At 43.9% G+C, this 17,251-nt stretch overlaps 1 protein-coding gene across 1 annotated transcript in view; it reads right to left on the reverse strand.

Annotated features, from left to right (window-relative positions):
* Window positions 1-17,251, reverse strand: part of EPB41L3 (erythrocyte membrane protein band 4.1 like 3) — a 150,953-nt gene that overhangs the window by 111,937 nt on the left and 21,765 nt on the right. The gene's annotated exons all lie outside the window — the stretch shown is intronic.

Raw genomic sequence — 17,251 nt, forward strand, 5'->3', positions numbered from 1 at the left:
ACTGAAAGGCTGCAATCAGGTCTCCCCGCAGCCTTCTCTTCTCCAGGCTGAGCAAGCCCAACTCTCTCAGCCTGTCCTCATAGGAGAGGTGCTCCAGCCCTCGGATCATTTTTGTAGCCCTCCTTTGGGCCTGCTCCAACAGTTCCATGTCCTTCTTGTGCTGAGGGCTCCAGAGCTGAACGCAGGACTCCAGGTGAGGTCTCACCAGAGCAGAGTAGAGGGGCAGAATCACCTCTCTCGACCTGCTGGCCACGCTTCTCTTGATGCAGCCCAGGACATGGTTGGCCCTCTGGGCTGACAGCGCACATTGCCGGCTCATGTCCAGCCTTTCGTCTATCAGTACCCCCAAGTCCCTCTCAGCAGGGCTGCTCTCGATCCTTTCATCCCCCAGCCTGTATTGATACCGGGGATTACCCCGACCCAGGTGTACGACCTTGCACTTGGCCGTGTTGAACCTCATGAGGTTCACACAGGCCCACCTCTCCAGCTTGTCCAGGTCCCTCTGGATGGCATCCCGTCCTTCTGGTGTCTCAACTGTACCACTCAGCTTGGTGTCGTCCGCAAACTTGCTGAGGGTACACTCGATGTCGCTGTCCATGTCATTGATAAATATATTGAACAGCATCGGTCCCAGTATGGACCCCTGAGGGACTCCACTCGTCACTGGTCTCCATCTGGACATTGAGCCGTTGACCACTACCCTTTGGCTGCGACCATCCAACCAATTCCTTATCCACCGAACGGTCCACCCATCAAATCCATGGCTCTCCAATTTAGAGAGAAGGATGTTGTGGGGGACCATGTCAAAGGCTTTAAAAAATTCAGATAGATGATGTCCATTGGTTTTCCCTTGTCCACTCTTGTTGTTACACCATCATAGAAAGCCACTAGGTTGGTCAGGCAGGACTTGCCCTTGGTGAAGCCATGCTGGCTGTCTCGAATCACCTCCCTGGCCTCCATGTGCCTTAGCATATCTTCTAGGAGGATCTGTTCCATGACCTTCCCAGGCACAGAGGTGAGGCTGACAGGTCGGTAGTTCCCAGGGTCTTCCTTTCTACCGTTTTTGAAAACGGGCACAATGTTTCCCTTTTTCCAGTCACTGGGGACTTCCCCTGACCACCATGACTTTTCAAATATCATGGAGAGTGGCTTGGCAACTACATCAGCCAGTTCCCTCAGGACTCTGGGATGCATCTCATCAGGTCCCATGGACTTCTGTACGTTTAGGTTCCTCAGGAGGTCCCGAACCTGGTCTTCCCTTACAGCTGGAGGGATTTTACCCTCCTGGTCTCCTTCATGCCATTCATCGACTCGGGAGGGGTGAGGAGAGAGGTTGCCAGTGAAGACTGAGGCAAAAAAGTTGTTGAGTACCTCAGCTTTCTACTCATCTGCTGTTACCAGTAATATCCCCTTCAGGTATTCCCGTCAGGCAAGAGAGAGCATATGCAGTAGCTCTATGCATGCAGACAGGCAGCACTGCACATTCTGATCGTCTATCAAAACACACGCTTTGATCGGTCAAACAGGCCACCAGCCCGCTACGGCCACGCAGGACACTTCATGACTCAGCTCACGCCAAAGCGAAACGTCTCCCTTAGAGAGGGGCACAGTTTCCCTCCTGACTCTTCCAGACCACCATGGCTACACCACCACTACTCTTTACTTCTCTTACCACTATGCAGAGCGGATTGAATACGTAACACAGAAGATGCTGTAGCAGCGTCTTGTGGTGTACAGGGCCTCCGTGTCTCTCCCCGCAACGCCCATCCTTTGCTTTGCACTATGCATACAAAGTCCCGCTTTATTTTCCTTTTTGGGGGATTCTGCCACTCTTTGAAGGAACCTGAAAGCGATTACACAGACGAATGATGAAACCTGAGCTCTTGTTCTCCTGGTCCACCCATGCGAAAAGGCAGGAGATACAGTGGCTTATTCTTGGAATTCAGACTCAAGTTTCCATCACAGCTGTGGTGCTGTATTTCTTGGGGTGCAAGAGTGCCACAACCCTTCAGTCAGAGAGATCATTTTTGCGTAGTACTCTGAAATGATCTTCAAAGAAGAAGTGTTTTCACGTCATCAGTAAATTCCCCAATGGCAGGTTTTGTTTTGTTTTTTTTTCCCCTGTTTATAATGAGCAGCAATCAATAATAATTAAAAAAAACAGCTTATAATGAGCATTTATTAGAATAGCATGATAAAAAGTCTACCCCTTGAGAGAAATAAATTTTCTATTCTCCACAACTCCCATGGAATCAAATACTCAGACGTATGTCCACTATGATGATTGAAGTAAGGACTGCTGAAGCTAAATGTCCTGATCACTAACTTACAAAGTAAAGCAAAGTGAAATTTTGTGTTTCTCTAATCGACTGGGCCCTTGAAATGCACGTGAACTGTGAGGTCTCTTGCAAAAGCTGCATCATTAATGTGGATATCTTATTCACTTACCTTCTTCAAAGCCTCTCTAAAGCTTAAATTATGTTCCACGTTGTCATTTATCAATTTTATTTAGACTAACCAAATAAAATTTTTGCTTTGCAGCTTCTCAGACATCATATTATGTGGCATGTCTAAAGTTTGTATAGAATTCATCTGTCAATGAACTTGGCAGAGCAGAGCGACATTCATCAGGCAATTACAACATCTGGAAAACTTGCCATAAAACGGCAGTTATCATGCATTGTATACATGCAAACCAAACTATTATGGTATGATTAAGTAGCATGTTACATCCTATTTTCTTATCTTTTAGGTGCTTAATAGCCTCAGCTTCTGTACTGGGAGTACAGTGACTGCTCTTACCACTTTTTGTTACCTTTTTAGGGTCTGAAACATACAAACCAATTCCATTGTGGTGTAGAAAAAGTCAAGCCAAGCTGATGGCTGACTTGAAATCAAAAACCAGAGTGATGGCTACTTGGAGAAGTCAGGATGCAAAGTGGTAGGGCAAGAAGTCATGGTACCCTGTTCAAACTTCACTAATTCACAGTGTAAACAATTTTTCTGTACAACAGGGACGAATTAATTCTCTCTCTAAACAAATCACAGAATCATTAAGGTTGGAAAAGACCTCTAAGATCATCAAGTCCAACCATCAACCCAACACCACCATGCCTGCTAAACCATGTCCTGAAGTGCCACATCTACAGGTTTTTTGAACACCTCCAGGGATGGGGACTCAACCACCTCCCTGCGCAGCCTGTTCCAATGTCTGCCACTCTTACAGTAAAGAAATTTTTCCTAATATCCAATCTAAACCTCCCCTGATGCAACTTGAGGCCATTGCCTCTTGTCCTGTCGCAAGTTACTTGGGAGAAGAGACCAACACCTGCCTCGCTACAGCCTCCTTTCAGGTAGTTGTAGGGAGCAACAAGGTTCCCCCTCAGCCTCCTCTTCTCCAGACTAAACAGCCCCAGCTCCTCCAGTCTCATTGCCCTTCTCTGGACACGCTCCAGCAACTCAATGTCCTTCTTGTAGTGAGGGGGCCAAAACTGAACACAGTACTCCAGGTGCGAATACTGTATCACTTTGTCTGGTTAAAGAAAAGCTTCAAAATACATTGGCCTGCATTGCATTAGCTGAAAGAAGAAAACCACTACTAAAGATACTCCATTCAAAATTTGTCTGGGGAGTCCACACTCCAGAACATGAAAAGTTTAGTTGGATAAGCTATGTGCAAACAAAATTAAGATTTCCAGAAAGATGGGGGGGGGGGGGGGGGGGAAGTTGTGTGTTTGTCTTTATTTACGAAAGAAAAAGAAAGTGATGATAAACAGGGAAATTATTGAAACATCTACAGCAGTTGTTTACCAAGTGTAAAACTTACTATGTTAAGGATAAGGAAGGTTTTGGGTACAATTTCCTCAGCCCACAGGAAGTAGTTGTAGCTATACTTAGGCAACCCCAGGTCCTTGAGAGTTTTACAGATGTGGAACAACTGTACCCTGTGCGCACAGAGATGACACATTTGAGCTTCAGGAATCCCACGGTGCACCTCCACCTCCCGGGCCACCGAGCAGGAGACCCGTAGTGGGAACTCATCTCCACAGCTGCAGCACCCAACAGCAAGAGCACTGCAGAGATGAAGAATGCAGCCAGCGCCTCTAGGACCCGAGCAAACACATGCCTGAGCCTGACTCCCAATGACACCAGGGAAGAGATCGCATCATAGGAAGCCTGTGTTTTAAGTATTGGGATGTGGTCAGCCTGGCTTGTTATGAAGGACACATAGCGAATCTGACCTGAGAAACCTAGGTTCTGTGGAATAGATGAGCTGCAAATACCTACTAGTGGTGCAGACTAAAACCAGCTGAAATTCTGATCAGAGAAAGCATTTTGGAAGCATTGCAGTGTAGCAGTAACACAATTTTCAACTGTATTGTATATTCTCTTGCCCAAATTTCCAACGTTCCTATACCTGTTTCTACACCAGGTTCTCTTTATATATATATATTTATATATATATATATATATGGAAATAAAAACTACCAGGTCCTTCTGAGAGTTTCAATTCCCCCGTCTTCCTCCCGCCCACATCTTTATATCTCCTGGTTTTGCTTAAGCCTCACAGCTCCAAAGAGCAGTAAAGTAACTTGTGGAAGGGAAGCAGAGTGTTGTAACAGTCTGCTACCAGAATAAAAATTAAACATGGAAAGGAGAGGTGGTATGAATCATGCGGAGTCGTGTGACATTTCTTAACCCACATAAAAATTAACATTTTAAAAATTTTTAGTTAATAACAGCAACCCAGCATTGTATAACTCAAACTCCCCAGTGGACAACCAGTATAAACTATCTGGACCCGCTCTTATCCAGGTTTCTTATATCTCTAGAAACTATAGTTTTCTTTACTTTTTGTAGTCTTCATTGTACTGGGATGAAGTTTACTTTCTAGCATAAAAGAAACTAAAACTAATCATGTGAAGGAGAAGGAGGAAAAACAAATCAAGACATTTTGTCCAAGCGTTCATCACTGCACTGAGAATGCGCCAACCTATTTCAACATCTAGGATGTTTTTAAGTAACTGATTTTAGATGGTGCTATCCCCACGTTATTATAAGCAATAGCAGGATTTTCATGACCAGAGTCAGACCAAGCAGTTTGCTTAAATGAACAGGTTTAAAAGCTGGTTTGAAAGCTGCACTGAACCTGAGCACGTTGGAACAGCCCTGCCTCCTCCATACCCATTTCCTATTGCGTATTCTGCTCTTGGGCAGAACTATATCGGATTCCACAAGACCGCTTCTCTTCCTGAACAGCTGTGGTATTTATAAAACTAAGAATTAAAGCAGCATTACAAAACACACAAATAAGCAGCCCCTCTGCCTTCTCGCCCATAGGTTCTTTGCCAGTGCTACTGCACGGCCTTATCTTCACACGTTCTTCTCCAACCAAACCATTGAGAAGCAACAGAGACTTTCTAAACCTCTGTTTGAAAACCTTATCATTTGCTCACCAGGAGCCTGAAACAGACTATCAGGAGTCCCAGAGAGTACAGCAGAGGTGAAAAAATCAGTTATATCTATATCATCTCCCACAGTAGTTTTGCACAAGCAAACATGATACTCCCCCTGCAACAGAACAGGTCTAATCTCAACAACTCAGTGGGTGAAATCCTGGACCACTGAAACAGACGGGAAAACTCATCAGTTTAATGATGTAAGAGGTGTCCCTGCCCTGCCCAGTCGGATATTCCTGGGGGTCAAGCAGTTGGCCCAACAAATCCAACAGAAATACAGTGCCAAAGGGAAACAGTGCACTGATTGACTGTTCGGTTTTACAAACTAGACAAAGATAATTTTAATACCCATACAGTTGTATAAATATGTACTACAGGAAATTAAATTTTTACTCCATCCTCTTGTGTTTTACCCAATAGTAGTGATGCTGTGTTCACTAATGAATTTTAAAATTGCCTTTTTCCCAAAAAAATAAATGAAAAAAGCAGAGTCAGGAGAAACAGCTATGTTATGCCTAGTGATGAAGTAATTATTACAAAATACATAATCATTCCAAATGTATTCTAGCATATGATTACAGCCCATTTGATAATTCAATTCCAATGCAGTCAATATTTGAAAATTACACACACACTCTCGCACGGAAAAGACAGCAACTGTGTTTAATGTGGGTAGTTCGTGCAATTACAATAATTTCTCACACAAGTTATGTGCACAAGTTGATTTGGCATGCGGCACTCAGCATGAGGCCCATTACACCCCTCCCTTTCTCCCAGCAGCACATGAAGGTCAGCTGCTTTTAACGCTGGAAATTTAGTGAAACAGCTTGGTTTGTTATTGCATTGAAACTGGTTTTAGTCAGGGCAGCTCGCAGCTAAATGGCAGGCGGAACAAGAAAATTCAATTAAAATAGCTCTGAGGCAAAAAGGAGATGAGTGTATTAGGAAAATATAAATGGGAATTTAAACGGGTGCTACAAGAGCAGAACCAGACCATAACACATCCCTGTCTTTCCCTCTTCTATATCCATATTTTTCTCTAACTATGAAGAATATGTTTAAACAGGCTGCCTCACAACCGTATCTTATCTCGGCACACAGGGAGCAGACGCAGAGCAGCCAGAGTTTTCACTGACCCTGCCACACCAATCCTTTCTTGCAGAAGAGAACTTGCAAAATGGACAGTCTGGAGCATTCCTCTCTCCCACGCTCACGGTTTGTCCCCTGCCCCAGACAGAAGGCATGCACAGAGCATCCTTTCGGCAGGGCGGCGGGCTGGGAAGGAGAGGGGAAAGCAGGGCACAGCTCTGCCAGGAGCTTCAGAAATGACTCGGCAAGTCATTCAGGCCAGCAAAAACACCAACAATACTCACAGATTCACATGAATGGCCACATAATCCTTTTTGTTTGTTTGTTTTAAATCACTGCGAGACACTGCTCCGAATGTTATCAAGGATAGCATCACGTTTTCTTGGGCTCACTGACACAGGATCAGAGCAGTCTGGGACCTCCTCTCTGGAGCTTGTTTTATTCTACCATGTCCTAGAACAGAACGTCACCCATCAACTGTGCAGCTCCATGCGCCCCCGAGAGCCAGGGTCCTCTGGGCTAGAGCTCATCTGTGCCTTGCTTTGCAATTAATGAATCAAATTCCTTCCCTTCATCATTGCTTGCAGCACCACGTTTGTCTCCCAACTGCAGAGCACTATCTAGATAAGGGAAAGCCAAACCATTTTAGTCCCACCAGATACCAGGCAGTCCTACACAAGACAGAAGAGAGGCAGGAATAAAACCAACATTTTCATTATATGCAGCTATTTCCATGTCTCTCAAATTAAAGGGTTTTTAAACTGTACATGTGTTTTCATAACATCTACAGGTCTGTTACCATAATGGCTGTGATGTGCAGCTACATCCTTCTACGCCAGCACTGGATCAGATAGCAAGACCCATCCAAACTACCAATTCAGTTCTGTTTCTGTGACTCTTCCACAATTTAAAAAAAAAAGTCATCAAAGCAATGTTTGAGTAACACACGTTATTGAATTTCAGCCTCAAAGTATTTGGTTCTCAGAGCTAACTGAAAACAGGCGGTTTCTGAACTAACACTAGCCAAAGTTGTTTGCAGTTTTTTTTCTTTTTTCTTTTCTTAGCATCAAAGTAATGTGTCCTCAAGCATAAGTATTTCACTTTCTCACAACCTGCCTAAAATTTCCTTGTGGTTTGCATGATAGTCTTAATTGGAGAACTAAAGGTGTTGGGATGAAGACAGACCTCAGAGGACACTGAATAAAATCTTTCCTGTCCTTAGTACCATCTACTATTTGGGCCACCTTTTTTAAAGATAGATAAATATTTTTCTCCTATTTTTTTTTTCTCCTCTAATTTATTTAAAAGTTCTAGTGATCATTTTCAGGTGTCAGTATGAAAACGAAAAAGCTTTTTCTATTGATATACATACATAACATTATTAATTCTTCTCCTGTAGCATCTCAGAACTCCCAGCAGCAGTAAGACCTAAAGCACGCTATACCCTGCACACATCAACAACAGATAATCCTTGTTTTGGACAGCCAGGATTAAGATTAGCTACAAGGCTAAAGTGAAATTATTTTGAAACCAAAACCACTTTTCACAGTGAATCCAAGCAACTTCACATTTCTTACATGCAATTTTGTTTATGTTGTGTCTAGAGCAAGTGTAACTTGGCAGGAGTGCAATACTCTGCAGACAGATATGGCAGCAGGAGAAAAGATAGCAACTCTAAAAATAAAGGCTCTAACAGTATCACAAGCAGGAGCCAAAATGCAGCAGAAATACGTATTTGCTGTCAGCAGGGTGAAAGGGATGGTGGAAGCCCATGCAGCAGAAAGGCCCTTCAGGCTTCTGAAAGACTGTTTTTCCTTTTCTTTGAGGGAAATGGACAGGGCAAAGACATTTGTGGCGCTCTCCTTTTACACAGAAAACGCTGAGGATGTAAACAGATTGATAACCTCCAGAGGAACATTTCGCTATGGCCAACTTTTACAACAGAAAATTGGCAGAACTGAAATAGAAATACAGTTTTATAGGTAAAATTACCCACCAGAATATATTAAATTAACATTGATATTATGGAATTCAGTACTTAACAAATGCCAGAATTAAGTTGCCTTCTACCAGTGCACTATTTCCAACCCTCCTCCCCCCTCTTTTTTTTGGGGGGGGCAGGAAGGAACTGTTGCCTCATCCAGCATAAGGGGTGAAAAATATGTAAGTAGTTAAGCTATGAAGACAGAATTATCAATTTCATCACATGCTTTCCTGTAGTGCTTAACACTGACAAACGAGCACTGCAAGAATAGCCATCAATACCGATAATCGCCATCTTTCCAGCCACCAGTTTACCCAGGAGACTGAGCCACGCACATTAAAGTCAAAAGCATCCATCAACTTGGGATGCCCAACTTGTGCCACCCAGGGAAGAGAGCTTACACCATTTGGTATCTTCTAGCACAATCCCAATATTTTTCAGCTACAGCTCATCATTTTTGCACTGTGATTCTCAAATCTCAGTTCAAATCTCAGAAGAGGGAAAAATCCTATCAAGTGCCATAGCATCACTAGGGAACTCAGGGGCAACAGATAGGACTGAATAATCAGTCCAGCCCAGGCTGCTATTTCATTGCCTGCATCGCCTTGTCCCACCTATTACAGCCCTTCTGCAAACAGTAAATGGGAGGCTGGCTGGCTTTCAATCACATCACTGAACAAGTCCCACGCGGGACAAGGCAAAGATGCCACCCTCCGGTCCCTTGCTCTGACTTGTTTCTGTTCTGCTCCCTTCTTTTCCCCCACCTTCTTATCCCTGTCTCACTCTCTGCTCTGAGGCTTTCCTTCCATCCAGCCCTGGTCTTAACAACTTGTTTAAATCCTCATGGAACACAGAGTTGTCATGCAGAATGGCCTTGCCGAAAAGCCACGCACCCTGCCAGGGAAATAGGCTTTGCCGGAAAGCACCAGAAAAATAGAAATTGTGAGGAAGGACTATGAAAATATTCGAATACAGGTAGAAATATATTATCATTTCATTCCTGAAAACAAGGTTAAGCTAATTTTGGCTTGGGAAGAAACAAACCCCTTCCCTTTCACTCCCAGTAAGGCACACACTCCTTTTAGATAAAAGGGTTAGCCTAAGTGTTTCAGATCGGGAATAATTCTGAGTGGAAAAACACTTTGCATGAGAAACACCAGACTAGCAATCATTCCTGCTAAAAATCAAAAAAGTCTATAAAGCATAGGATTTATTTCAATCACTGAATAATTCAGACTGGAAGTGGCCTTCTAAAAGTCATCAAGTCTTATCTCCTTACTGAGGGCAGGGTTAACTTCACATATCAGGTTGCTCAAGCATTCTGTTCTGTCAGGTTTTGAGTATATTCAAGGACAAGTCTGCCTACTCTCTGGGCAACCTGTGTTGATAACTGACGGTCCCAAATGTGAAATTAGTTTATCTATACCTAGCTGGAATTCCCCTTGCTGCCATGCACTGTCAAGATGAGTCTGATCCACCTTACCTATAAATCATTCATAAGATCCCCCTTCCTTTTTTTCTCCTGCAGGATAAATAAAGCCACACTTCCTTCCTCTCTTGGTCTATCACTCTGTCCTTCAGCCTCCTTTCTATCTTGATAATCCTTATTCTAAAACTGAAAGTCTTTTTTCCATGGGAGCAGGACCCAAAACTGGGCACAGGACTCCAGACGCAGCCTGTCCATCGCTGAGTAGGGGTGACTTCTCTCAACGTGCAATCTATGCTCTTTTTAGTCATTATGGACATGGTTTAGTGGTAGATTTGGCAGTGTTAGGTTTATGGTTGGACTGGATGATCTTAAGGGTCTTTTCCAACCTAAATGATTCTATGGTCTCTGTCTGTGGTTGGCCACAGGCGTCACTGCTGACTTATGATCAGCCTGTCCACCGAAAGGGCTTGTAGGTCCTTTCCTGTTACTGAGGCAGCCAGCCCCCAGCCTGCGCTGTCGCTTAGGTTTATTCCCGCCTAGGTGCAGTACTCCGCATTTGTTCTTTGCTAAGCTTCACAGGGTTCCCTCCTAGTCCACTAATGCAGCTTTTTGTAGTTCTCCCTCTCCAACCCCTCAAAACTTCAGTCCTTCGCCAGACCCTGTAACAGTGAACGGGAATCACACTTAACGGGAAAAAGGTTTTGGAGCATGAAGTCACCTGGCTGGTCCACCTATCCAGACTCAAACCCTGGCACACCTCCTAACAGCTCATGTCCAAGCCTCGGGTCGAGCTGGCTGCTGCTCAGCCAGGGAGCTGGTAAGCATCCACCGCTTTCATGGGCAGCCCAAGTAACACAGGGCAAACTCTGCTCCCAAAGCCTTCATTAGAAAAGGTCCCCAAACCACCTTCCTGCAGAAGAAGTAGGATAACTTTTTCCGGCATTGCTTCTGGGAGCATTGACTACCCTCACGGGCAGGCATGCAAAAATCGGTGCAAGCTCGGAAGTGCTGCATCAGACGTCCAGTGAGGAGGAATGATTGATCTTTTGGGGAACAAGGTGAAGGATGCCGAACTGATAGGTTTCCTTTTTCCCCCTCCTCTGAAAAGAGCAGCAGCCATTGGATGATTTTTTGAAGGAACATCTTGTTTAAAATGTTGGCAACACATCAGCAACATTTCGGGTCTACTTAATCAATTAAAATGGCTGTCTCTGAAAGAAGCAAATTAATATTAGACAAGAAAGATGAAGAAAAAGCAGGAAGTTGGAGAAAGGAGCAGATTTAGCTGACTCATCCCCTTGAGACTCCCGTTTAATGACACTTTGCCCACATAAGAGAAAGAATTGTTTCTCAAGTAAAAAGTTCATGGAAGGTAAACCATCCATCATCACTGAAGCAAAGTATTGATGCTAGGATGTTAATTGCCATCTAAGTTCCTACAATATTTAATTGAACCGGTAAGTGACGTGGCTGGCTTCTGCCTCAGAAAGGTTACTGTGTGGCCGCACACAAAAATAGTTGCTGGTGATCTCAGCTGGGATGTAATCGCCTGCCCACGCCAAGGGCACTGCAGTTCTGCTGCTCCTCAGACAAAACACTTTAACCGCGTCCCTGTGTACCTGCTTTGGCCAGCTTTGCTTCCTCCTCATCCTCTGTCCTTTCCCAGAGCATTACAGCTCCATGTGCTGCTGTGCTGGGGGGGTTCTGTTGGGTGGCTGCATGTGGTTATCTACCCCTCTGCTAGAGCAACGGGAAGAAGGCTGCCCAACCTCCCAGAAGACACTTGTAACAGCACATGGACCTCGTCATCTGTGCTTGGCATGTTTCTACCGTGCAAAAAAATAAAAATTTCTGTCTGCTAGCAATTCAGCTACAGTTGTGGTTACTGGATTGAATGTCAGGGTCAAAAACTAGTTGCAAAAAACCCAGATCTCATGCTCTCCGTATGGAGCCAGATTCTCATCTGGCCCGAGCTGGCGGGGCTCCACACTGACAGCCTGGCTCCCAGTGTAAATGGGCTATAAACACACTCTTTGCTTCATCTACAAGGCTTGGGGTATCCTAAATTTGACAGCCACTGAATGAAACTTTACTCTGGGGTTTAGAAGCAAATTATTGAACCAACTTGTTAAATTACATTTCATTAGCAGCAGGAACATTACAATCGCACCCTCTGTTATTTGAGCCTTCAATTTGATTTTGTCAAGAGTGTTTAATTGTTCAATTTTCTAAAGCAAATGATTCTGAAAGGTTGTGCAAAGGGCATAAAAAGCAGCAACAGAGTAACGACTTTCTGAGCAACCAGTTAGGGGTGGGGGTAATTCATTTTTTTTTTTAATTATTAAATCAAATCTTTCTAAGGCTTCTCAGATCAACAGTCCTCAATGACTTCATATCTACCAGTATATTCTCAACTTAAAGGTGCAAACCCTGAGGAACACCACAACACGAGAGCTTTGCACACCTATTTTTGAGGCACCTCAGGGAGCTGCGATTTGATATGCAATCACAACGAAAGAATTGCTAGCTGCCAGCAGAAAAAGAAAAGAACTGGAAAACAAAGTTTGAATTACTTTTGTAATTCATCAGCTAGGTATTAAGGGGAAAAAAAGAAAGGAAGAATGGCTAATGCAAAGCCTGTAAGGAATCACTAGGTTTAACTTTACCTCTGCAGAGAATGAAATCACACCTGGAGCCTGTGTTACCTTCTTCCACAGAAGCAGAGCATATTCACTTGTGAAATCTTAAACAGCATGAAATCAAAGGCATGAAAGATAAAAAAACACTCTCATAAAAGATTTTGAAAATAACATCTTTAGGCAACATAAAAAGCATAGGTCTATGAAACTTACTAAAAATGTTTAAAACCCTGCTTATTCATATCCCAAAATTATTTCTCATATGCTCATATACAATAACTTTATGTTTTCAGCTGCACTTGAGAAAAGCTGCCCCACAATAGTTTTACGCTGTAGGTGCCTGGACTGTCTGATGAACTTCAAGGCCAGACAGAGGATCACAGTGTGCTCTGAGCGCAGCCTTGGCTTGGGAAGTTGTCAGGAACAAGAAGAAATGCAGCTGCCGAACCATCACACAGAAATTCAGATCACACCACTTATCACCAAGGATGAAAAAGATTTGCGTTAGCAGTTGGGTAGCTTCTGAGAATAATTCAAGGCAACAGGCTTAACCTCCAAAAGCATTGCGTTTAGGGAGCACCTTCCTGAAAAGCCCTTTTCCCCACAGTCATATATGACACCAGAGCAGGTAGGGAAGCTCCAGCCCCCTGAGAGCTGCTCGGAGGACGTGCCACACAAAACCCCTTCGGTGTCCCAAGTCCATCCTCCTCCAGACTGCTGTCGCCATGCTTGGGTGCTCCCTGAGCATCCTACCAAGGACGCCAGGGCTGTACTGGGATGCTGACTCACACCAGTAACGAACTCCCTGCAGAACCCGGGACAAGGTTTTCTGTCCGTGATCTTGCAAAGCAGATGAACAAGATTTGTGTTGAGGTGAAATATATTCTAAATAAAAAATAATGGAAAAAAAAAAAATATAAGGCCTTTTTTGTCCTGACTGTCCTGAACACAGCCTCTCCCTCAAGGGATAAAAACCCAGCCCTTACCTTCCCCCTCTCTAGCTTGAAATTGGTGCAGCGTGCAGCAAAATAAGGTCCTGCTCAATGACTGAAATTCACGGAGTAACTGAAAAACCTCTGCAAGAGCCAGACAGCCACGAGGCTCCCACCTACTTCAGCAAGTCCTGGGGCAACCCACGGCCAGAGTTTGGAGGAGATTCAGCCTAAACATTGCTGCAGGCCTGCTCTGCGTGGAGGCAAGGGTCTGCTGGCCTGACCCCGCACTGGTTGGCACATGAGAAGAACCTCTGCCATTTTTAAACTGAAAGAGGGTAGATTTAGATTAGATATTAGGAAGAAATTCTTTACTGTGAGGGTGGTGAGACACTGGCACAGGTTGCCCAGAGAAGCTGTGGCTGCCCCCTCCCTGGCAGTGTCCAAGGCCAGGATGGATGGGGCTTGGAGCAACCTGGTCTGGTGGAAGGTGTCCCTGCCCATGGCGGGGGGGTTGGAACTAGATGGTCTTTAAGGTCCCTTCCAACCCAAACCTTTCTATGATTCTATGATTTTTGCAAATGTGCCTTTGTCACAAGCATCATGGTAATGCATCTGAGGAAGGTTTTTGTGTCACTGGACAAGGGGCATCTTCTGCATCCCACACCAGATGAATCCATGTTATCATGCAAAATACAGTGCATTTTAAGCCAGTTAATGTTTCTGATTCATGGAGATGTCACCCCTGGATTTGAAGCACAGCAGTTTCACACACCACCCCCCCTGCAGCCCCAGCGCCCGCTCTGCAGCACAGACTCCAGCACTGCCACAACCCATTTCAAAGCAGCTGCTGGATGAACAAGCGAAGCACCGGCAGCGTGCAGCCCCAGGTATGTCACCTGTGGTTACTGCCATCAGAGAACACGTCTCCGATTCACAGCAGGGAGGCCTCACCGAGCAGCCCAAACACTCTGGTCTGGTAATCAGCGCTAATTGAGGAGAGGAAAAGGGTTATCTGGAAGTAGCATAGCCTGGAAATTAAACCCAAGCCTCCTGAGAAAGGAGGCTGCAGGATTGTTCCACCTCACGAAAGCCATCTTTGTTTTCCTGAGTGCTTCCTAATCCACAAAGTGTGTAAAATACATTGCCTTCATAGTATTATAAGCATGATTTAGTTCTTCTCTACGCAAAAACAAACAGGAAAAGAGCTCTGCAGTTACTAAGAATGGAGATAACCCAACCCTACTCACCAGTGGCATCTACGGAGTGAAAAATTCATAGTCCTCCAAGTATTTACAATATAAGGATGAAATTTTATACACTCCAGGTCATCCCTTTAGACATTTTCTGCCCATTCCTCTTAACGTGTTTGGTAAAAACACGACCAGTTGCACAAAGCAAGAAGTCAGTCCAGGAAAGTCTACAAGCAAGACGCAAATAAACCAGAAGTATAACATTATCTAATTCATTATATACAATGTTATAAAAAGGAGGTAAATATTGTATATAAGAAAAAGTATTTTTAAAGAGTACTTGGAAGAGAATATGCAGGAAACATGGCTAGCAGCACAGCACTTTCATACCTTCACTTTCCTTACTAATTTGAGATATGTATAAATTTGAGAAACAAAAATAATTTAACTCTTAAAGCAGACTACAGAAAAAGACCGCCACACAGTTTCTGTCACTAACGTACACTCCTCACTTACTCACATCTTGCAATCGGTTTTATCTTAATTCTCCCACTTTCCTTTCCAGAATTACCATCACCAGACATGGAACACATATAATTTAGCAGTATCACAGGAAATACCATTACAACATATTTTCTTTGGAAAAAAACAATTAAGAAAGCACATTAACTTTTTCCCAGAGGAACACCAGTGCCAGGCAGGAAAAGGCAGTAGCCAGAGCTGTCAAAGTGGTAGAGGTTTTGAGGATCTGCACCGAAACCGCAGGAATGAGAAAGCCTCGCCTGTAGCCAGCTGGCTGTCAAAGGGTGATTGATTACTTACTCAACCAAATTGCAGGAACAACCAATTTTGAAGTGATTGGTTTCATTTCAAATCCCAATTACGGTTCTAAATGCCCATCCTTAACATCAGCCCAGTACCGCTTTAAGAGACTTCATTAGGATTTGAGCTTCCGTTAGACCAAAAAAGAAAAAATCAGTTCTGCCTGCGTAAAGAGCAGCTGCACTTTGCCAGCACACGGGCTAAACCCAAGACTGAACCTGAGCCTCCTGCCACCTTGACAGATAAAACAGACTTTGTAGCACAAGAGAAGTGGGCAGAAGAGAAAAGCCTTCGTGTCTCAGGCGATGTCTGGAGCTGACCCACGGATGCTTTTGCTCCACCCTTGCATAATGACATGTCACTCTATATGCAGCCAGAGCACAGCAGTGGAGGTTATGACATGTTTTATTAGTTCTTATTGTTTATTTTACTATCCAACCATGCAAAGATAGCCTCCCAGATTATATCTCATCAAACGCACAATGAGACAAATTATTCTCTACTCCTGTAAATCGGTGAAGGTCCATTGATCTCATTACAGGAGAGCAATTCACACTTGCAAACAGCGTGCGTGACTATTTCTAAAGGAGGGAAGAGGGCAAAAACCCTAATGCTGGGGACCCTAATTCAGGATCAAAATGTATACAGATCACTGTCTTTTTTTCATCTGAACAGCTGTATTTATTCCAAATATCCACAGTAAAGAGTTCAATAGTCTTTAAGAACAGCCCACTGAGTTTTGGAGACTGACGAGTTTCTGCAGTGCTTGAAGAGCTGAATAAAGGCAGCTCTCTTCCCCTGCAAAGCCACCAGTGCCTGGGACTCGCCTGGCATTTCTAAAGCATTTGTCCCTCCAGCGCTTAGCGATGATAACCACCAACTGCCCTGCTCGCCCTCTCCTCAGCAGCCACCATAGGTGACAGCCGCCGAATGCAACGAGAAAACCTGAGCAACACCTCCACTAACGTCACTGCCAAAGCGTCTGGTGGACTCTGTGCATGTGTTTTATAAGTTTGGGGTGGGTGGGGGAATCAGGAAGGGGTAAAAGACTCTAATCTCTCTGCCATGTGTCGCCTTATATAAACTTGTTTAGGAAAAAAAAAAAGGAAGGAGGAAGGAACTCTTTAAAAACTAAACAACCATGGACCTTCCTCCATGAACTGATGATACATCTGCATTTCTGTTTCATATTTTGCAACATCTGTTTTGCTACAATATAGGCTTGGTAGGAAAACTCATTTCAGCACAGAATTACAGAAACTGTTTGTAAGTGAACAAAACTGACAAAGCAGAAAACGATTTATATTTGTACCATGTATTAATCACTTTCAAGCATACGAATCTTAAGGCATCATTTTTTAATTAGTATAATGAAGAACTATTCCTACTGATTTTGATTTATTTTTTAGTATGTGTATATATATTGTAGCCCAGTAGAAGAAACTTAATTCTAGCACACAATGTGAAGTTAAAGCAAAAAAATGGCTTCAATAACCAAGATGCCACTCATCTAGCAAAAGTAATTTCTCACAGTATTTTCAAAAATTGCTTGTACAGCTACTTTTGACTCCCATGTTTAGCACAGAAAAAGGCTGAGGAGATGCTGAAGGCTGATAATTAGCTAGCAGGAATCTCTCCTAGATGGTTGGTATCAAGAAGGACAAGCTTGCTCAGCTGGGCAAGAGGCCACAGACATCACCCAGG

Source organism: Opisthocomus hoazin, chromosome 3, assembly GCF_030867145.1.
Source record: "Opisthocomus hoazin isolate bOpiHoa1 chromosome 3, bOpiHoa1.hap1, whole genome shotgun sequence".
Taxonomy (NCBI): domain Eukaryota; kingdom Metazoa; phylum Chordata; class Aves; order Opisthocomiformes; family Opisthocomidae; genus Opisthocomus; species Opisthocomus hoazin.